General features: G+C 33.4%; 1 pseudogene; it reads left to right on the top strand.

Annotated features, from left to right (window-relative positions):
• The first annotated feature begins 7174 nt into the window (after positions 1-7174).
• LOC143607804 (pectinesterase QRT1-like) lies at positions 7175-21401 on the top strand (annotated as a pseudogene).
• The last annotated feature ends 2963 nt before the right edge of the window (positions 21402-24364 follow it).

The raw sequence follows: 24364 nt of genomic DNA on the forward strand, positions 1-24364 counted from the left end.
TAATCGTTATTCCGTTCTTTATTTGTGCGCGGCTAACTGTTAAATATGTAGTTGTTAATTAACCGTATAATTATTTAAGTTGGTATTTTAATTTACCAACTCACTTTCTAAGTTGGGCTTGTTTAGTTCAGATGGGTTAGGAGCAAAACGTTAATGGATTTAGTTAGGCCAGGCCCAACTGTCCATTAAAGCACCTAGGCCCAACTTGGTTCAGGCCCTGGGTCAGCCGAGAACATCTTGGCAAAGAACCTATGTTGACCGAGATCCCAAGTTTGACCGAGATCCCCTGTTTGACCGAGATCTCGTGTTGACAGAAATCTCGTGTTGACCGAGATCTTGTGTTGACCGAGATCTCGTGTGGACCGAGATCTTGTGTTGACCAAAATCCCAATTTGGTCGAGAATATAGGTTGGCCGAGAACGTGGGTTGGCCGAGAACTCCATAGAGTGGCCGAGAACCCTCAGTCTTGTCCGAGATCCCTCAGGCTAGGTGTGTTCAGCTCATCTTTCTATCTTTATCACCTTTACATAGCTCAGTTAACTGTTTTATGGTTCATATCATGAACTTTAACCACCCTTTCTATTCGTACTAACCGTTTTACACCGTTAGCAGTTCCTTAACGTGATTCAACCCCATTTTAGGTATAAAGTTTAAACCTTTAGGCTAAAATGTTCAATACTAGATCTAGGGTTTCTTTAACGAGCCGTTCATAACCATATGCTCTTTAAGTCCATTCTATCATCAAGTTCGCAACTTTATGATTTTTTTGGACCCGATCTACTCTAGGTTTGAGTTCATGATTATTCATTCATAAAAACGTAACCTTTAAGATCAAAAACATACCTTTAAGATTCCCCTGACTACGGTTAGCTTGATACGTGATCTTGGACTTGTTATCTTGCTTGTATGATCGAAAATCTAATGTTACTATGATCGGTTTATGGTTTGAATGATGGCCGACGGCTAGGGGAGGTGTACTTGGCTTAAGTGTGTGTCTTAAGGTGTGTAGGGAATATTATGGATAATATGGATGGAAATAGAAAGATTTAGGGTTTAAGAGGTATTTATACTCCCTTAAGCCCATGTACCTAAGGCCCATCTTTCCTTTTTTGTCCATGATTAGTTCCATCTAATTAGCCTACTTCCTTTCCATCTTTATTATTTTATTATTTCTTTAACAACTTAAGTAAACTTGTCTATTATAAGAAATAATATACAAAATATTATTATTGAAATTTTGGGATGCTACACAATTCTAAGATTAAACAAACAAAGCCAAGGAAGAGGATGTTACTAAAAGATTGCAGGTTCAGTTTCACTTGCATAATTGCATCATTTTTACATGTGTAAAAGTTGTTTATATTTATTATTTTTGAACGTTTAGGCCTTAAAGAATGATGATTAGGAGGACCTACATCAGCTATGATCCGTTACATATGCAGCGACTTATCATGGAAAGGAGGACATTTGTTGTTGAATGCCATAACTAGTGACATGGGTTGTCAACTTGACCCGATGTTGAAATATTCATCATTTTGTAACAGTTAAAGATTGGTAAGGACTCTAACCCTTTATTTTAAAAAACCGAAACCTAACTGAAACAAATCTAAAAAAGCAAAGTCGAAAATAAATAGAACCCATTTTAAAATGCCGAATAAAATAAAACCCAACCAGAACAAAACTAAAATCTGGATCCAAAATCCAAAAAATCTAAAACTAAACTGCAACGAAACAAACATTTTGAAAAAAATCAAATCGAAACTAGAAACTAAAAACCAAAAAAAAAAAAAAAAAAAAAAAAAAAACTGGAAAAAGGCATACCGAAACATAACAAAAAATTAAACCCGAACCAAAACAAGATAGTGAATAAATTGAAAGCGAACTGAAATGAAGCCAAAAAGCGAAAACCAAAGTACTGAATTGAAATGAAGGCAATAACCAGAAAAATTTAACCAAAACAAAGCAAAGAAAAACTAAAATCAAAAACTGAAAAAACTAAAAATGAAGCTAGACAATAAATAAAAAGAAACATAACTATATCCAAAAAATGAATAAACTGAAATAAAATAAAGCTAAAAAACGGAAATTGAAGCCAAAAAGCCTGCATAAACTGAAACAGAATCGAAATGAAACTAAAAATCCGAATGTAAAACCCAAAATAATTTAAACGAAATCGACAACCAAAAAAAGTAAACTGAAATGAAACTAATCGAGAACCAAGCGAAGCGCGATCTCTTGTAAGTTAAACGAGTTGAATGGATTGATTTGGGGTGTATATTAGTTTAATGATTCAGGTCAAAACTTTTGGTAAAACGGAGATGGGTCGAACGGGTTAAAAGTTGCACACATTCTTTTTTCTTAGTTGGAATGACACGACATGAATAAATGTATGGGTTCGGTTAGGGTTTGCACACATTCTTGTTTCTTTTTGCAGTAATATCAATACTTTTTTTAATCTTTGGTGTAATATTTTAACCTTTGTATTGCTTTGTTGTATAACTTGTTAGATTAACTATAGAGAAACTGATGGAATAATAAATGATGATGGCAACATTCAAATTGGTCTGCTGAGGTGTCTAACAGCTCAACGTTATTTAAAGGTTCTTTTGGTGTTTTTATTGGTAATAAATAACATTGGATGTGTAGTTAAACTAAAAGCGAGTTTAAAGTTAGAAACTTCTTTTTCTTCTTTTTTAGTAGTTTTTAGTGTTGAATTCTGTAAAGGCTTAAAGCTTTGAACTTATCTCGTTGACTTGGCTTTGTCTAGATTTGATTTTTTTAATAAAAAGTTTAATTTTGTAGTGCATGTTCATTTCCTACATTCAGTTAAAGTTAGGTCAGGTACTCACGTATAAATAATAGTTTCAAGGGGTCAACCATTTACCCCTTAAAACAATAATCACATCTTTTTTTCTACATTTACTAGTTTCATATCTCATACATTACTTTATCGTACAACTATACTTTCATTTACTAACATAGTAAAGTATACCTTTCGAACGTTTATCAACCATTTGAACTGATGCAAAGAATATTTGTATTCATCAATTACATGCAGAGAACAATTCAGTGGCTCCTATATATCTGTTTCCAGTTAGTAGTATGGCACATTATTTTTTATTTTTCTTAGTAATTGAGAAATTGCGGATGAAATGGTCAATCATATTTGAAATACAAATATCTCCTAAACTTCAAATGAATCACGAATCTGATGTACATCTAGAAACTAGTAAACGGGTCAAAGGGTCAGACCCTTGAAGCCCTTTTACCCTTTAAGATAAAATTTGAAGACCCTTAACCCGACTCTTATTATATACCCGGGTCTAATTAAAGGTTTTGCGAATCGGGTAACCGGGTTTTCAAGGGTCCGACCCTTACCTTGCTCACCCCTATATATTTGTGTTTGCTCAAACCGGTTTAATCATTGTTTGTTTTAAATATAATAATTCTTTTTACTTGTAATTTGTACAACATGTAAGAAAAGGACGTTAGTTCGATTAAAGATGACCTGTTATCATGCTTAACCTGACACACCAGTTGTTTTCAAAGCTCTATTTGCGTCTATTTGTGTGTGCATTATTTTTAATTGAGATTTGTAACGCTCATGGCATGAATAAACCAAACCAATGCTACGAATTAGTAAAACTAACATAAATACTATACAATATATCATAAGAGAAATTATAAACTAACGGAAAACGAGTACCGAATTGTAATTTGTATTCCCGCCGCATCGCGCAGGTATCTACTGGTATATATATAAAAGTTGAGTCTCGAAAATTACGTGTCTCGACCGAAGGTGCAGCTCCCATACACCCCGGGCTGGCCGTGGCCCTGATTTGTGTGCATATCTTTGATGCCTAAAGGTAAATTGTGACATAAAAATTTTCGAATATATATACAAGTTTAGCGTTCGTAAAAAACAAAAAAAAGGAATTCAATGCTAAATTTAACATTTAATTTTGTTGTTTTATTTAAAGAGAGAAGCGACAAATTTAATAAAAAAAATTAATATCAGAGTAGTTTCAAGATGTATAATATATCAAAAAAATTAATATAAAAAAATTAATATTGTAAATAACCTTAATCTAAATTCCCGATCTAATTTATTGATTTCAATATTTGATCGTAGTAATAACGAAGTCTGTTCAGCAATCACAAATGATTATGTTCTGAAATCACAATAAAAAACAAAATCGGATTTGATTATGTTTATGGGGTTACCAAATTGAAATTAAGGGATTCACTTGGAATCAATTGTTTTTATGTTTTCAATTTATTGCTCAAAATCAAAGAACATGGCAAGTTTGTGCCGATGCCGGCACTGTCTCCGGACGCCGGAGCTGCGTTTAAGTTATCATCCTCCAATTACGCTCGAATCTAGTTACCCTCAACTATGCTCAAATCCAATTAGGCTGAAATCCAATTTATCTCAACTAGGCCAAGATTGCTCGGCTAAATTACGCATAATTGGACGTGATTGATTATTTGTAGGTTAATTGAAATTTTGCAATGAACAAATATACTTTCAATTGGAATTGTGTTCCAAGTTAATTGAACAGTTTGATGGTCGTGTAACGTTCAGTAATCAAATATGGTTATTGAAATCATAAAATTTGAATAAGTTAATTTGAATCGTGAAATATGATCAAGTTAATTTGAACAGTTTGATGGTCGTGTAACGTTCATTAAACAAAAAGTATACTCAATTTGCTATGTACAAATTGGTTCTAATATATAAAAAACAAAGCATAACAAATTTAATTAAATACTCTTAAATCAACACGCTCAGATCTAGAGCATAACAGATTTAATATGCTCAAATCAACACGCTTAGAAACTAAATTGATACGCTCAAACTGAAGGTACAACTCAAAAATTAACCCTCGTATTTGTTTCACAAAATAAGGGCAACACTTGGAATTAAGGCAACAATTCGAACAAATTCAAGACCAAAATCGATTTTAGTTTCATCAATTTTAAGTTTTGAACCACTGAAGCCATTAACTAACTTCAAGGTTCATCCGATGTTGAAAAACCATCAAAAATCAGATGCCTTATGATCAAAAATCACGCCATGCACGTCAGTGCTAATCGCGAATCAGAATTGCCGATGGTTAATTATAGGACGAATACAGATCGAATGTATTTACGATTTTGCCACCACACTGTTTTCTGAAATCAATGGAGATGAATGTCACGTACGTTATCGTATGATAAGGATTATTGTATTCTATCTTATATATATATATAGGGAATGGTTCATACGAGAAGTGATATTAGAGCGATAAGTGAATCACATCCATTAATTTTGTTTGATCAAGGTCATTAGTCAAAATGGTATTCTTGTAACACTAGTTTCACCATTTTAATGAAATTTAATATCAAAAAGGGTATATTAGTATATTTGGTTTATCATCATTTAAAAGAAACGCGCACATCACATTTAAATCCCTTAATTATTGCCTCAATCATGATGAAGGGTTTAAAATTGTGTTGTAGTTGAAATAAATCAATCTCGTATATATCTTTATGTTGTCAAAATTAGGTTAGATTATTTTTGTATTTTGAGATTGAATAAGTGAGTAAATTATATGATCGTTACTTTATTTGGGTAAAAAGAAGTTAGGGCTTTTGTGGAGTAAACCAGATTATAGTGTTGTCTTGCTTTTGTTTAAAGATCAAATACTATTTTTGTATAGAACTGTAATTTATATACTTAATTTCATCTGTTTGGTATTATGGAATACAAAATTATTTTTATTAGTATATACATCATTACTTAACACTATGCTTGATTATATATTATATAGTACTGTTAGGTTGTGATATATCCATTAAAACTTGATATACAATGTATGATTTATATTTCTACAAGTCTACAACTTTGTGCGGGTAACCGCCACAATACAATGTAGGTATTCAAGATATTTGTGTATGTAAACCTACATAAGTACACATGTGTATGAAACTTACCCGTTATGTAGGATGTCATGATTATTGTGAAGTACATATATTCATTTTAATTAAGTATTGTGTTGGATTATTATTTGCGTGTAAGGTAGTAATTATGTAGTTGTGTATGGATTTTATTGGTTGCGTAGGTAGTAACTATGAAACTGTGTTTGAAACTCATGGTGTGTAGGGATTGTTATCGTGTGTAGGTTCATTTGCGTGCAGTTGTGTAGGGATTGTTATCATATGTAGGTTTATTTATGTACTATGTAGGTGGTGTTACGAATTCATTAGAGCATTCCCATCCCATCCCCCATAATTATGTGAGGGGGATTGGTAAATTATAGGGTGAGGTTTTGAATGAATGTGAGTGTAAATTATAGGGTGGAAAGAAATATGTAGTGTTTTTTTGTAAATTTGGGGAAACATTTGGGGAAAATTGTTTGCCCCTATTTATTTTTTAATATTTGTTGGATTGGTTGTGAGTAGAGGAGAGAGAAAACTGTAATGATAAAAGTATTATTTAATTTAACAGGAAAGAGAAATGTAGTGTTTTGTAGTGTAATTATAAAGATAAGGATGAAGAACGGGATGTGAATGCTCTTATGAAGATGAAAATATTTCTAACATTGGAAAATTTATAACAAACTAATTAATCAAATATTAAAAATATAAAAAAACAATTTATAAATATACGTTTTCATCTAACTTTCAGCCTTAGATATTGCACATTGTACATCATGTATTGTACACTATACTTCAAATGTACCACCCTTCATTCTGTATGTACAAGTCTCTTAAGCATTTGACTAAGCAACTCAGTTTTACGCCACGTCTCACTGTCAAAACCAACACATGAGAGAGAAAAGTATGGACGTGTTATTATGTCAGCCCTCTATCTCCACTTTCTTATTGCTCTCTCTAAATCCTTAATTACCACCATGACCTGACCATTCATCTTCGTTGCCCAGCCTTCACTTTTCCACCGTCTTCTGTCTTCACACCACCCTCCATCTTCCTTTCCTTCGTCACTATCGTCGGGTTCGGGGTTTCCGGACTCTTGGTGGCGGTGGTGTCGTGTTGGTGGACGGTTGCGATGGTCACAGCGGTTGATATGGTGTTCGGGGATTCCACCGCCCACTTTCACTCTCTCCGGTCAACAACCGTAATCCGCTAAAACTGTCGCATATCCGGTTCACCATGCCGCCACCACACGATTATGGTAGCCATCACTGCTGTTGCCGGGTTCAGTTTCATAACCCTAGGCGGCGGTCGTGTATTGGTAGCAGTGACCCGTGGGTCGACCGTCCGTCGTTGCCGGGTTCCTCCGATCGGGAACCCTTGGTGGCGGTTGGGTGTTGGTGGTTTAGTGGTCCGGTGGTTGGATTCACTGTCAGTGTTGGGTATTAGTCGTATTGATTCACCGATATAAGTTTAGTTAATTATGTCGACTATTTGGGGATCGTAGGTAGCGATGGTGTGGTGTTGCGGTGGTCCAGTGGCGGGATTTATGGTTCCATTGGGGGAACCGTAGGCGGGGTTGGCCTTCCTCTATCGTTGCGCGGTTCTGATTCGGAACACTAGGTTGCAGCGAAGTGGTAGTGGTGATAGTCTGTTGTGGTTGATGATTATCGGTAGTCAATGTTTTCCGATCTACTGTCAGTATTCATTGCTGACGGCTATACAACCGTCTTTGGAAGCCCGAGTTCATTTGGCAGCATTGGTGTGGTGGTGGGTTCGCCGCCATCTATCGTTGTCATGTTCTGATTCGGAATCCTTGGTGGTGGTGGAGTGGTAATGGTGATTGTTTGTTGTGTTGGTGATATGTAGCCAAACTTTTTCTGACATGCGATTGTGAGTCGGTGTTTTACCGGCTGCGGCTTTTGGGTCGGTTTGTTTGACAAAGGCTATGTTGATCAGAAAAGATTCATGGGTTTTGATTATTGGCTGAAGACATGAAGTTTAGAACAATCTTTATCAGTTTATTTGATTTTTATCTTGGTCATCCATTATATGTTGATATATATTATATATAAGTTCATATGTGTGTGTGTGATATAATTTTGTGAGAGAATATGTAGTTTGATCACATGGGTTATCTGATGCAAATGAAAGAAACTGCAAATGAATTTGTTTCCTTCTAAATCTAAACACTGTATATTATTATTGCTTTATACAGTATTGTATCACATTGTATTGTGGCAGTTGTGATAGTCTCTTAAGTGTCATGAAGAGTTGTGGGAGTTAATGACAAAATAAGACATTTTTGAAAGCCACACATGTGTAACCATTTTTCTTAATGGTTGCCTAAACCCCACGTGGGTCTACCAACTAGTATATATACATTTATGTCTTAACATTATGCATCAAGGGTTGTACCTTACGCTTCCCAGGTGTGTACATTGCTGAAGTCATTTACTACACACCGCTGAAGTCATTTACCCTTTTCTGGTTTTCTGCCAACTGTCTCTGTTACAGTGTTACGGGTCTCCACCACCGTTGCTTTATCTGTCTCTAATCTCTATCTCCCTCTACACTTCCACTTTCATGGTTATCCTTTTCATATGATATGGTTTATCTCATCTAAGACTCTATCGGTGTTGCCGGATGTATTTGTGTTGTTGTCGGGTTCCGTTTATGACGGTCGCCACTGCGACGGCGCATGACTGTTGCGATGATGATTGTTTATGATCCGGAGCTACATGTGTTGTTGTCGGGTTCCAATTAGGAACCCTAGGCGGCGGCGGCACGTGGCGGTGATGATGGTTCCGGATTTGTCTATGTTACCCAGTGCGACGGTTGCCCCGGTGATTGTTTATGGTGGTGACGGAGTTGTTTGCGTTTTGTTGCGTTGTTGCTTAATTTTCTGTCATTCTTTGTGCTACGCAATTCGAGGAGGTGCGTGCTTCTTTGACATGGTTTATGTTTTGGAAATCGTTATGTGATTTTGGTGTTCGACATTGGCACATTGCATTCTGTTTTATGTTAATGTATTGTTTGATGTTTAAGTTTATGCTTAATATAGTTGTACATTCTGCATTGCAAGTGTTTTGTGCATTAGGGTTGTACAATGTGAAGGTGATTTTGCACAGAATTGTGATTGGACCTTCAAACCCCACTTACTCATGCTCTATTTGTTCTAGACGACATCACCACCGCCAGTCGTCACTCCTTTTCTACTTCTATTTGGTTCGTTGTCGCCACGCTTCTTCAATTTGCTTACTATTGCAGGTAAGGTCGATGTCATTTACGTGATTTTGATTTTATTTTGGCTAATTTTAATGGATCGTTGAATGTAATTTGGTTTTGCAGAGATCCGGATGATGGATTTGAACCCATCTTCGAGTCATGAACAAAGGTAATCAACACAGGAGAGATGAGGGGAAAGCGGTTAAGAAAAAGGATTCGCTTCACACTTTTGTTAATCGTCATCTAAACACCGCCGCATCGCGGCGGGTAAATCGACTAGTTTAAAACAAAAAGTAGTCTTTTATGAATTCTTGAATTGAAAAAAATAGAAAACCACACAAATTATTTTTGTATCAAATTGTGGTCGAAGGTAACCACAATATTAGACGTTTTGAAAGAAAAAAAAAAGAAAGATAAAATAATTAAAAATCAATTACACGTAACTTCTTTAGAAAACTAGGTCTTACCATATACAAAAATACACATGTTACTATCATGCCCTTATGTATACCTTAATATTAAATCTATTTATTTTAATAGAAGACTACTTAACTTTGTCATTTGTCAATCTCATAGCTCTCCTCATCTTTTTTTCAACATATTTCAATATATGGTCCATTATCTTTAAGTCATGTCAATATATGAATTCAATTTTATTTTTATTAATGGTAACTCTTAACCGATTCAGCGTTAACATTAAATGGTGAAATACGCAAATAAGGAAATTTCAACATTGAAATTGCAACCCTGTTATAATAAAATTTTCAAGTCACAGTTATTGAAAATTAAAGAAAATAAAGACGCATCATTGTCTAAGAATATGGATTTGTATGGTAATAAACTATAAATTATTTTTAAACTGGGATTTAAGCAACAATTCATAATATTTTTTATAAGATTGGTTTCAGATTTTCATTAAAATTTTCTCATATGCATTTGAACTCAGGATAATGTATATTTTCTTAATTTTCTTCAAACATAATATATAAATATTGCAAACATAGAGAGTACCTATTACATAAATCTTGGTGTATAGTTTTAACTAATTCATTGAAGTTAAATATTATAATTACAATCCATGTGTATAACGCTTTACTATATGAACTATATGTTATTTATTTATTTGAATTTTTGTGTAACATAAAGGGTTTTAGAAATAAAAGAAAACAATATTTAGTTTTCAATAGTTTCTTCCATAACTCATACCAGAATGTTTCAAAACGTATATTTTATGACTTGATTTATACTTTAATATTCTTATAATACAATATCATTGTTGGTGTCTTTTCCCTTTTTACCTGTGTTGGTACTCATTATATCCAACATATTAGTCACACACATTCACTTCCATCATATACACGTACAAAATAGCATCCTATACATCAAACAAGTATCCCACATAATGGTCACAGATATCCACTTTTTGTCTATTAATTTGTTCCTTATGTGTAGGCATTATATATATATTGTGCAGCATTTGACCCAATATTGTGGTTTAATCCATTGGTGTAGGATTTTATCCTTTTAATGGAGTAATTAGTAACTTTGTATTGTTTCTAATAAAGCATATTGAGTAGGTTTTTATCATTTGTGTAGGATTAGATGGTCTACCCAATTATGTGAAGCAATTATGCAGATAAACCTATGCATCTATCATAATTCATTCACAAAAAATTGATTAACACATACGGCATAATCCTACATACCAGACATATCATTTTTCAATGATAGCTTACCCTTCATTGTTAACTAATTACACAATCATCAAAAGTCAAAACAGAATTAAACCTCAGATTTCAAAAAAAAGTACAATAGAATATCTAACCAAGCATAACCCACAAAGTATATACCAACTCAAATGACTCGATATTCGTTATCGAAATCAAGATATTCCGACATACAATTAGGGTTTGTCGTCATAAAAAAGTAGGAAAAAAAACATGAAATCAGATGAAGAACCAAAAATCCTAACATTTTTTTTTCCACTTATTAAGTTCTAGAATAGCATAATTAGAGATTACGACATATAATAAACGGAATTCGTCAAACAACAATAATCTAACCTTTGAAATTGTTGGCTCCTACACCATCGACTATTAGGCCACTCATCGCTCCTGATGTGATTAAAAAAACCCTAGGTTCTTATCAGCAAAAAAACCCCTATATGCAAAATTGATGAACCATTTTCCTCAAGTGAAGGAAGATCCTACGAATCACTTGATTATTTGTGAGGTTGAATTGATTTGTGTTAATTTTGGAAGAAATCATTAATGAGTGAAGCATTAAGTCTGGGATTTTAATTGTTAGATGCCAACTTCAAAGTTTCTTCTAAAGCAAAAATTACTACACTGAAATGTCATTAAATCATTGGCCAATTAATTACTAAAATGCCATAATTAATGTAGGTCATTGATCAATGTTAACCAAGCACTATAAATCATTTCTCGCACTTCTCGCAGTAATCTCATTTCTCTCATAAACCATAATATTAACTAATAAGTAATAACTTGAGATTAGTATTCAAAATTTAAACGTTCTTATCCAATATATTAAACAATTATAAATAAGAGTCACTAGCTTCACTTTATGCAACTTTAAATCTTTTAATTTGGTAACTCGTAATAATCACTGTTATTTGAACAATGGCTATAAGGTTTTATTATATTTTAATTTTCGATTATGTATATTACTTGATTATACAACTTTTAATTGTATAATATATAATCAATTTAAATTTTGTTATACATAGAATATTATTAACAACAAATTTATCATGATCAATCAATTTCAGATTATAAATAATCTAATGATGATTATATCATTAATGTTCAGGTAATCTCTTTTTGGGATAATCATGTTTTTTTGGATAAACATGAAATGATGATCTCAAATGACATAATATTAACTGTTTAAAAGGTATGATATTTTATGTGTATGCATATTTATTTTTTGTTAGTTTCATGAATATATCATCATTATTTAGGGTTGGCAATTTGGTATGTGCTTGAAAGAACCTTATTTGTCACACAGACATCTATATGTGGCTGCATCAAGAGTTACAAGCAAACCTACATGTTACCTTATCAAGTGTTACAAGCAGACATAGACGAAGGTAGCGTTTGATATGCATAAATGAGAGGTGGAATGTAATGAAAAAAATGTGTTTGGTTGGTCAATGGAATGTGATCACCCATTACCATGTCCATTCCATCCACCCCCCTTGTTTTTTTTTATTTCATCTCTTTTTCACACAATATCACCTCCACCACCCTCGCACCACTACTACCCATTTCCCTCTTACCACCACCCTTACCCATTGCCCTCTCACCAATCCACCACCACCAGCCACTGCCTCCGCCGGCAGCCACCACCCACCACCGTCTCCATCGCCTGCCGCCACCATCCGCCCGCCACCTCAGCCCGCCCTAGCCGCCCACCACCACTGTCACACCCCGAAAACTTATCTTAGCAGCGGAAGTCTTAATTAAGACGTTCGAGTGGTGACAGACGCCGATTAGCCATACAATATTTAAACACACACCATTAATGTACAAGATGGACATTTATTATTGAAAACACAAGTTTCAAGTCATCAGAGTACATATTATTTTAAAACATTATGTCCAACTGTCGGGATCTAGAATCCCACATTTTCCCACGTTTTCTTCACGAAGCGCCAAGTTTTTCTTTACCTAAAAAACACGTTTAAAATATACGTCAACACAAAGGTTGGTGAGTTCTCAATAATATCCTTTTCATTAAATTTCACTTTCTCCATTTTAAAACTATTTTGTCCATACAAAATAAAATTTTTGTTTTACCTTGACCCCACGGGACCAAGGGCAACTTACATGAAAGTTGTTTAAAAATCATATAGTCGTCTCAACGACAAACCAAATGGACACATTTCGTCATACAACGATATTTCTCGAAATAACATTTTATTCTTCAACATTTGTGATAGTTATAAACTAGCAAGGAATATAACAAATGTAATGCTACTAAACCTATAATCAAAGCGTACAATAATTCAAAATATTTGCCCCCAACATTTAACCAGCGCGACTGGTCGGATCTATCAATATTTCTATGTATTTTCATCTTTTAATCTCCTTTTTAATATTAGATCTTAAAATCACCAAACCAAGCTTAACCAATATGAATATGGAAGTGATATGCATGTGTGTATGTATGTATATATGGATTCGGGTTCCACATACACACACACATAATCCACGGGTCATACATGCATACACATACACTTTGTATTCTTCCATTTTCACATGAGTTTAAGGGTTTGGTTGTTTGTGTGAACCCTTTTAAGATGCAAGAACAAGTATTTTGCATCAAAAACTTAAATAATGAAACTAGGGTTTCGGATTTACCTTAGGGTTTTTGGAGAGAGGTACAAGAAAATAAGATGGATGGTCTCTTGGTGTATGCTTAAGCTTGAATCTTCCTAACTTTGCTTATAACTCATCTTTATTGATTTGATGCTAGGGTTTTGAGTGTGTTAAGGATGATAATATTAAAATGGGTGAGAGAGAAAGGGGTGGGGGGTGGGGTTCGGCCGTAGGAAGGAGGAAGGGAGGGAGTGAGTGGGTGTTGGTTTGTGTTGGAAGGTGAAATGGGTTATAATGAGAGTTCCAAGGGACACGTGTCTTGATGCATGCACATGAGGTTACTTGGAATGACCTAAGTTTTACAACACACTCCATCTAGGTTTAGGGTTGTGAAGGTGGACGGCTAAGGGGGGGGGGGGTGTTGTGTAAATATTTTATTTTTTGTTTAATTATTTTACAACATGTATTTTATTTACCCCTTGATGTGCGAAAAAGTATATATATATAAATAAAACACAAGTCGCAACTAACCTTTAAAAACCAAACAATCTATCCTAGTTCACACAAACGGCAAGTGTACCGGTCGCGTATAGCACAGATGAGGAAAGTCCGGATATCGAACTCGAAGACACGTGAAAACGTTTATAATCACTAAACTCTAACAAAGACTCACCAAAATATTTAATTGATTTTTTAGATTTAATTTAACTACTTAACTAAATGAAAACTTTTGAAAAAACTTCGGAAACTTTGACTGTAGTGATAAAAACATGTACCTAGGTAATAATCATATTGAAGGAGATGACAAGACAATGGATTGAAAACTCTCACGACACAGGTCCTAAAGGATGACACAACTAAGGTTCGCTCAAGAAGGTCAGATCACCTCTCAGTCTCACTAACAAACTCTAACTTATCTTAGTTGATTTTATGAACAAACCGGGAAAACAAATTATTAACGTGTTCTAATGCCGACTCACCTCTCGGTCTCACCGACACACTAGTCTAATGGAAACGAATACTATGCAACCAAGGATAGAGGAATAATTCAACTTAACTTAAACTAGACCAACTAATCACTCAAACACCCAAACCCGACAAGAACAAAACCCGCTCTCGCGCGATCTTAATTCTAACAAGTAAAAGTAATGAGACGAGTTTACTTCTTATCACCTCTCGGTCTCTAAGAAGGTGTTTCACAACTGATTTTATCTAATTAATTTACCCACTTATCCCTACGGTTGTACTTCCCGCAAATAAACCCTAAACACAAAGTAAAGAGCCTTAAACATGCAAAAACTAATCAAAACCGATTCAATTAATTAAAGCACGAGGTTATTAGGTATAATCAAACAAAACACAGCCACTAAACACAATCTAATTTACTGTTAAATCAAACTTTACATTAACAATTTAAGCTATGATCATTAACAATCCATATTACTAGTCAAAACCTAACAATATTCATCAAACCAAGGTAGAACAAACAAGATTAGCTACTCATTGATTTTGGACAGCAGCAATATATCAAATAAAACATCATATAACTCAACATAAACATAATAAAACTCATTCAATGATAAAGAACAATCAAACACAAGTCAATCTCTAAGTTACTTGCAAAACAATCCAACAAAAAGATCAAGTTCAACTAGTTAGGGTTCTTGAACAAGAGATAAAGTTTATGAATGAATACTTATGATTTATGGCTGAGATTATGAGTTTAGTTGATGCCTAGCAGCTGCACAAGACTCTCCTTGGTGTTCTTCTTCCTCTCCAGCCGTCACAACCACCAAACCCTAGCCGCCAAACTCTTTTTCTTTCTCCCTTTGCTGCTGCTGATCGCAAGTTGTGGGCAGAATTGGGGCTGCTGAATTTCAGGATTTAGGGCTGGTATATGGTAGAAAATTAAGTTAATTAACTTAATATAATATCATGTAAGGCTTCTAACTTGTGGGCTTGGGTCGGGCCTTGAGTTGTAGTTTTGAAACTTGACCAAAAAGGCCCCTAGAATCTTCCAACTTAACTCTTTTTTCACCATCTTTCATAAACCTACAATTAACATTTAAACTTTGTAAATTATTGCACTTAACCCCCAATACTTTCATAAAATAAACAATTAAGCATAAAAACCATGATAAAATCATAAGGAAAGTAAGTGTGTTTTACAACACATCACCCCTTTGATCATATTTTATAATATACAACTAGTTAGGATTAGTTTTATGTAAAACCAATCACATATCTGAATTCCTTATAAAATTAAGTATCACCAACGATCCAAAAAAAGCCATTCCACAATTTCTTTTCCAGTTGTAAGTTGTAACCCAACTCGCGTAATATCGAAAAGTCGAAAACCCACAAGTTAAGCATAAAGATACTTTTGTTGTTTTTTTAACAAGCTCTCCAAATATCCCTTTCATCACTGCCGTGTGATATGTGTATGTTTATGGGTGATTAGTGTTCAAAAGTAATATGAATATTATGATTAAATCTATGTGTAATTGAAAGTTTTCTAGCTTCAAAACCATATAAAGATGTAAATTTTTGGAGTTGGTTGGTTTCAGGTCCTTACGTGAGCGGTATTGACTTCTACTCGCTTATTTTCAAAATTTCGCGAATCGAACATTCTAAAATTATACTTATGACCTATTGTTAATATATTAACTGAATTTATATTATTTTAGGTCATTCCCGACGTTCAGGAATTTATTTGGACTTTTAACCTTACCCGGGTCGCTGTCAGTGTCAGTTTTGAGCAGTATTCGATACGTGCAAAAACTTAACTTTCTCAATACAATAATATATAATACTCATATTCTTAGAGTCTTTAGACTAAAATATTATTATTTTATTTTCCATAATACGAGATTACACGATAAACACGGATTACATTAGCACAGTATTAGTCTTAAAAACCTCGGTTGTCACAACCACCTACCATCGCCACCCACCACCAACCATCGCTCCCAGCCATCGCCACCATCACCCGCCGCTTACCACCACCCACTATCGCCACCACCAACAATCATTCCTGCCGCCCACCACCACCATCCCACCGCCACTCACTACCATTATATTTTATTCTGACTTTTTCTGGCTTATTAAAAAATAAAAACTAATAATTCATGTCATTTCCACATTGTAACCAAACATGTAAATGGAATTCTAATAATCCATTCCATTACCTCGTCCATCCATTCCCTCGCTCATTTCATTCCATCGCTCATTTCATTACCCCATACCAAACAAACCCTAAAGATTTTGAACTTTTGATAAACAATGTATACCAACCAATACAACAAATGTAGCGTACAAGAAAGTTTTTTACTTATTAGTATCATATTTTGTGTAACCTTAGTTATTATGTAATTTTTACAATTGTAATATAAACTGTAATTGTATTAACAATATATGATTATTTTGTTGACCGAATTTTTACTTAATGGCTAGGGTTTAGTATTTTTATCAAATACCTGTGTAATACACGAGCCTCAAACTAGTTAACAATAAAAGAAAATAAAATATGTTATTGGTTAGATTTATTTCTCGCAAATCTCGCTCTAAGAAACACTTCTAAAATAAACCAAATCCTATATATGTATATATATATATATATACATACACACACTAGTTTTTATCCCTCGTATTACGAAGGTTGTGTTTCTTTTTCGTTTATGATATTTATATTTTTTGGATATTAATTTTATTTATTAGGAAAATTGGTTTTTATTGATCCCAACTATTGTCTTTTGGTTATTGTCGGTCCCCACTAACGAATTAGCTGCTGATGGTCCCAACTTTTAACTTATTTGTTCATAACGGTCCGCGACTAACAGAATTCTAACATCGTTAGTTTCAGATCGTTGGAAAAACGTTTTTGGCCGAAAAACACACATTTTTTCCTAAAAACTCAACAATATGTCTCAATCATCATGGTAACTTTGTATCGTACCTTTAAGAACCTTTTTCTTGTAAAAGCCCCAATTATTGAGGTCGTCGGAACCCTAGAACCATGGTTGGTTGGCGGTGCGTCAATTGGTGGTGGTGTCGGTGGTGTTCAGGTGGTGTTTTCTGGAAAAAAATTTACTTTCCTGGCCAAAAACGTTTTTCCGGCGACCGGAAACTAACGGTGTTATGATTCTGTTAGCCGTGGGCCGTTAGGAACAGATACATTAAAAGTTGGGACCATCAGTGACCAAGTCGTTAGTTGGGACCAGAAATTACCAAAAGGCAATAGTTGAGACAAATAAAAATCAATTTTTCTATTTATTATAAGAAATATAATAATATACTTAGGGTTTGATGACGAAAAGGTTTCATAAATAAATGAGATGTTATAACTCGTTTAAAAGCTATGGGTTTGGTGAGACACATGACCCGCTTATTTTTTGTACTATAAAATTGTTTCTTAATATAAATAATATTTTTTCTTAAAAAATTGGATATTAATTTTTAGTATATTTCTATTTTATAGGATTTTCATATCAAATATTTGGTAAGATTAATTTTTTATATAATGAGATGTTATAACCTGTATAATGTTATCTGGGTTTGGTGCCGTGTATTCGGGTCAAATGTATGAGAAGTCTTCATTTACAAATAAAACAATATGGTGGTTGAGAGAATGTAAGAAGCAACCAGAGAACTTTTAAATGTTTCGTTTATATATATATTTAATATTCAGATTCTTAGTTCTATTTTTCTTTTCCTTTTTTTTCTTTCCTTTTCCTTTTTTTGCGCGCAACATGTATTGTAATTGATTTACATCCTTGTTTTACATTATTCGTTTAAATTATTTATATATTTCTTTTAAATTTTAATTTTATTTATTGTAGAAAATTTAATAATATACCTATAATTTGATGATAAAAGAGTTTTATAAATAAATGAAATGTTATATCCGGTTAGGTTTAGTGAGACCCATGATCCAATTATTTTGTTTTTTACTATAAAATTGTGTTTTAGTTATAAATAATATCTTTTTTAAAAAATGGCTATTAATTTTTAATATAAACCTATTTTATATGATTTTCATATCAAATATATGATGACATTAATTTTTAATATAATAAGATGTTATAACTCATTTAAGGGCTATCTGGGTTTGATGAGACCCATACCCTTGAATTCGGGTCAAATGAATGAGAAACCTTCATTTAAAATAAAACAATCTGGTTATTGTTTTCCAAATACATGTGAAGAACGATAAATAACCAAAGACAAGACAAACGAAGTGATGAAACGAAAAAAAAAGAAACATGCGGTGAACATCTATCGAACACGTGACCTTCAGATCTTCAATTTGACGCTCTCCCAACTGAGCTATCCCCGCATTTAGAATTCTGTTAATTCGGACGTTTACTTAATTCTGTTAGTCTAGCCTTTTTTTTTAAAGTAATCATCATCATAAATTATAAAACTGAAAACAGTGCGTTCTCGAGTTTTTAATTAAAAGAAAGGAAAGTATAAGATTGGATAGGATGGGAGAAGAAAAGAAAGTACATGCATATAATGCATTCTGAAGTTTAATGAAAAATAAAAGAAAGGGAAAGAAAAGAAATAGTTAATTACATTATTTAGTTTAAATAAAAGGAAATGAAAAGAAAAAAATGTATAGTTTTACAAATATAGCCTTTTTAAAACAATTATTAGATGTAGATTGAAGGGTAAAGTGGTAATTTTAAATATTTATCCTTTCCTTTCTTTCCAAATCATGTCAAATTGACAAGAAAACTTTGAGACTTAAAACACCCAAGTTTTCCTATCATTTCATATCATTTCTTTTATATAAAACACTCAAGAATGAAAATTCAAACTAAAATTTTATCATTTCCTTTCTTATCCCATGTAAAAAAACTAAAGAATACAAATGTGAAAGTGATGTTGTTGAATTAATTCAAAAGGACTAATTAGCTAGTAGAGTCATCGTAGTTGATCAAACCGGTCGCAGTGATTCGCTAACTGTTCAAGCTGCTGTTGATATGGTCCCGTTTAATAATTCCATCAGGGTCAAGATTTATATTCTTCCTGGTGTTTACAGGTTTGTTTCATTCAGTGCCAAGGGCTAGAAAATGTTTCCAAGAAAGTACCCCCAACCTTTACTAGACCCGCCCCTTGTTTCATTTGTTACAAAATTTATATATCGTGTTTGCTCTCAGTTAATTGTACGCATATAATATGATGATATGCAGAGAAAAAGTGACAGTTCCTGCTTCCAAACCCTATATTTCTTTCATTGGAGATCCTAATCATGCTTCCGAAACGGTTTTAAGCTGGCACGACAAAGCATCCGACAGATAAAAAGATGGTTCTGAACTAGGAACATATAGAACAGCTTCTGTCGCCATAGAATCTGACTACTTTTGTGCTTCTGGGATTACCATTGAGGTAACATAGTATCTGCATGCTTCTATGTTTGGTTTTCTATGTCCATGTAACTTGGTTTGGTTTTGTGTTTTACACAGAATACAGTTGTTGCAGTGCCAGGAGGGTATAAAATGCAAGCAGTAGCATTAAGGATTGCGGGAAATAAGGCGGTGCTTTATCGAGTGCGAATACTCGGTACACAAGACACCCTTCTTGATGAAAGTGGATCGCATTACTTCTATCGATGTTATATTCAAGGAACGGTTGATTTTATCTTTGGAAATTCAAGATCACTCTTCAAGGTACATGCATACGTTGGCCTGTAAATGAACTTAATGCTCAATGAACAATATAAAAATTACGGTGGCAAGTATGTTAGTTTACAAACAACATAAAAATATGTTCACTTAGTTAAACCAATAAATATGAACATATGTCATGTTCATCCATTGTTTGTAGACGCTCGTTTATGTTTGTTAATTTACATGTGTCTATTAATGTTCGTTTACGTATTTAGTTAAATTTTAAGCAACACTAACTGGCTCGTGAGTTATGGACCAATCACCCAATATTGATTGTACAAAAAGTCTTGGGTAATCAGCCTGACAGATTGAAGGAACGAACAAGAACATGCTTCTTCTCTTGTTTTACTTATAATGTTGTTATTATAGGTTTGTTTAATATTGTTCGATTCAAATATAAATGGACGAACATAAATGAACATGGACATGTATATTTTCTTAACAAGAATGTGTGTTATTTTAAATATTTATGCCTGTTCATTTGTTTGTATAGAGTCGAACATAAGAAGCCCGTTCTTGTATATTCAGTTCTTTAGCAGGCCTATGCATTGAAAAGAAACCTTACAAAGTCAAGGATTAACCGTTATACTAACATTAGTTTTTGTTTTTTTTATCAGGAATGTAGTCTGCATTCAGTGGCTGATAAATATGGAGCCATTGCAGCACATCACAGGAACTCAGAAGAAGAGAATACTGGATTTTCTTTTGTTAACTGTTCTGTCACAGGAAGTGGTATGGCAATCTTCTTGGGGAGAGCATGGGGAAACTATTCAAGGGCTGTTTATTCATATTGTGACATTGACAATATTATAGATCCTTCCAGTTGGAGTGACTGGAACCAACCATATAGGCAAAGGTATATATCCCATAATTCATTTAGCCAAAATTTTAACCATAGACATGAAGTAAGTAAACTGGAATGATAAAAGTTTATGTATGCACAGGACTGCGGTTTTTGGAGAATATGAGTGCAGAGGAAAAGGGGCAGATAGAAAGAAACGTGTATCTTGGTCGAAGTCATTCGGGTTTGAGGAAGCGGTTCCTTTTCTCGATACATATTTCATTGGTGGAGAGGACTGGTTGAGATTATAATGTAAACATGGGTGGTGTTTGCGTATCAAATATACTCTATAAATCATGCAGTTATATAGTTTTTTTTGTTCATATTCATGTTCATACAAAAGTAAATCATACAACTTTTACTAAACAGGTCTTATAACTTCTGGTACTCATGTGTTGCATGTATGTGTCTCCCAGGGCCCTCCCCGAGAACTCGATGGCTGTTGTAGGCCTTGCACGAGTTATAAAAATAGGCCCCGAAGAATTTGACGTGCATATATATGTGTGTGTATATATGTATATATGTGTATATATATATATAGGGGAGAGTTAACATACAATAATAGGTTATCGTACATTAGGTACGTGAGACCCAGCACCACCCGATCCTAATTGCAATTAAAACTACGCGGTGGCATAATTGTAATTAAATCAAAAATACTTATCACACAACAGATCGTCATTTGTTGCAAGCCTTCTACCATAATCAATCATCCACAAAACCAAAGCATAATCAAAATCGATAAACCCATTATCGCTATAATTTAATAATCTTCAAATTCATCAAAAAATGTTGATTTAATCAATTGAATTGATGTGTAAGAGGCTTTAGAATCATCAATCGATTATGAATTGCAAAATAATACAAATAATTGAGCTATAATTAGGGTTCATGTTTATACGTTCTGCACAAAACTTTAAACGTTCTGGACTTTTTGTACAGAACTTCTAAACTTTTTGTACAGAACTTCTAAATTTTTTGTCTAGAACTTCTAAAGTAAAAAGTTTAGACTAATATGAACACCAAAATGAACAAAAAGTTTAAACGTTCTGACCAAAATATACACTTAAAATGACCAAAAAGTTTAAAGGTTCAACTAATACGTTCTGACCAAATCTACAAATTTAAAAGTTCTGACCAAAATGAACAAAAAGTTTAAACGTTCAACTAATATAATCTGACCGAAACCACAAGTTTAAACGTTCTGAAAAAAAACAAACACCTTTAAACGTTTAAGCTTAGAAGTTCTGTACCAAAACTTTAGAAGTTCTAACAAAAAAGTTTAGAAGTTCTAACAAAAACATCAATCGATTATGGAATTGCAGAAATAACGCACTCAATCGAGCTCTGATTAGAGTTCAAAATATTATGTTTAAACGTTCTGAAACAAAACTGAAGACCTATAAATGTTCTGACCAAAAAAGAACATCTTTAAACGTTCTAATACATTCAAAGAAGTTCTGGGTGTTAAAAAAAACGAACATCTTTAAACGTTCTAATACATTCTTAGAAGTTCAGGGTGTTTAAAAAAGTTTTGAAGTTCTGATAAAGTTTAGAAGTTCTAAGAAGTTCTGGGTGTTCAAAAGAGTTTAAAAGTTCTGATAAAGTTTAGAAGTTCTAAGAAGTTCTAGTTCTTCAGAACTTCTAAAACTAACAAAAATAAATAAATAAATAAACACCTGTAAACATGAAATTGAACACTTAAATCACTTCATATAATCTCATAATCATCAAACAATCGTCAATCGACCGTTAATTTGATCATTGATTAGATCATATGAACAAAATAAGGAACGTCTGCAACTGGGTTTCTGCAAAACTCAAAATTGATTAATGGAAACTTCAAATTGATGATTAATTGGACCAATTTCAAAGTTTAATTGATCAATTAGTTCAACAATTTCAATTGCTCAATTTGACAATTGACCTGTGTGAAACCCCGTGAAACAGCAGACGATGGGTGTGAATGAAATTTGATTATGTTTCTGATATTGGTCTGCAATTTAGGAGTCGATGTATGATCGTGGTTGATGAGCGAATGACTTAATTTGGGATGGAATATGATTTGAATAAAATTACAATCTTGCCACCGTGTGTTTTTATAAGTCGACGATCCAGACACTCGCGTACCTATTGTATGATAAGAGATTTTTGTATTGGATCCTTTATCTATCTATATATATATATATATATATATATATATATATATATATATATATATAGGGTAAGGTTAATGTAAAAAACAATAATTTTGTGAGCAGCATAAGAAGAGATCTAGACCCTTGGATCTAGGATTTAGCGCTTGAGATTAGTAGTTTCTAAAAATCGTATAGTTTCCTATTTACATGGTATAGTTTCCTATTTAGGTGGTTTGCTTTTATTTTAAACCATTCTCACACTTCTCACAAAACAATTGTTTTTTATTTGAACCCTCTTAATATATATATATATATATATATATATATATATATATATAAAGTGATAAGTTGTAAGTGTAATAACGATGAACAAAATCAAAATATATATATTAATAGTTACTTGATTAGAAGAATCTTGAGGCTCCCCTAACATTTTGTAAGCAAAGGTATCCATACCTTCTATCATCTTGTTCTCAATGGCTATCATTGGCAATCCGTTTAGTCTTTCTTGAGACATTATGGATCGTAAGTAGGAATTTAAAAACTTCAATTTCGAAAAACTTCTTTCAACACATGCAACCGTAACCGGAATAGTAAACAACACTCTATATGCAACTAACACCACTAATATTATCTTATGTTGGTTTATATGTGTTTCTCTAATAATTTATTTTTTTCAATTCCCTTTGCTAGTTTGCTATATATACTAATACAATAATGAATTCATTTAATATAAAGATCTTATCTTACTAAACTTCACATTAATTCAGAATCATAACAAATTTATCATAGTCGAATAACTTTCTCTAATAATTTTGTTTCTCAAGACGCTTTACTAGTTTAAACGAGACACGAGTAATACCCCAATAAATTTCTACATATGATTTCAAGCAACCCTAGTACCCCTTAATCAGTTTATTAATCGGTTTCTAATAAACATTACTGACTATTGGTGTCAAGCTTCAATTTAAAGAGAAAAAAAAGCCTGTGTTTCAAATAATCAGAACCCAAACCTACTTTAAGGGCTAAATAAAAGATTTGTTTCTCGAATAATCAAACGATTCCGACCTGGTTCAATTGCTACCGGCCTCGTCGTCCGTATCCTTCTCTTATGTCGCTTGGTTTTATGGTAACCCTCACTGGTTCTGGCTTCACGTTCAGACTAGTATCAAGTATGAAAAAATTTTGGGCCCCTCATGGGTTTGGGTCCCGTGCGGCTGCCTAGCC

The sequence above is a fragment of the Bidens hawaiensis genome, unplaced genomic scaffold (genome assembly GCF_021521415.1).
Source record: "Bidens hawaiensis isolate Kalapana, Puna unplaced genomic scaffold, B.hawaiensis_p1.1 tig00086945_1, whole genome shotgun sequence".
Classification (NCBI taxonomy): domain Eukaryota; kingdom Viridiplantae; phylum Streptophyta; class Magnoliopsida; order Asterales; family Asteraceae; genus Bidens; species Bidens hawaiensis.